The following is a 249-nucleotide window of genomic DNA, read 5'->3' as shown; positions in this document are numbered from 1 at the left end:
AGAACAAGCGGGTTCATCCCGCCATGCTGGTGCCCAATGCTGTGGGTTGCTACCACGGCACCTGGAAGGGGAACGTCTGGTAGGTCATTGTCCATCCCCATAGGGATGTTCCTCAGAGGAGAACACCTCCTGGTGGGTCATTGTCCAGCCCCATTGGGACATTCCCCAGAGGAGAACATCTCTCACTGGGTCACAGAGAGTTATTCCATGCAGGAGATCGTCTCCTGCTCTCTCTTTTCTCCACCATCG

This window comes from Pterocles gutturalis, unplaced genomic scaffold, assembly GCF_000699245.1.
Source record: "Pterocles gutturalis isolate BGI_N339 unplaced genomic scaffold, ASM69924v1 scaffold34134, whole genome shotgun sequence".
NCBI classification, from domain to species: domain Eukaryota; kingdom Metazoa; phylum Chordata; class Aves; order Pterocliformes; family Pteroclidae; genus Pterocles; species Pterocles gutturalis.
This window is presented reverse-complemented; position numbering follows the sequence as displayed.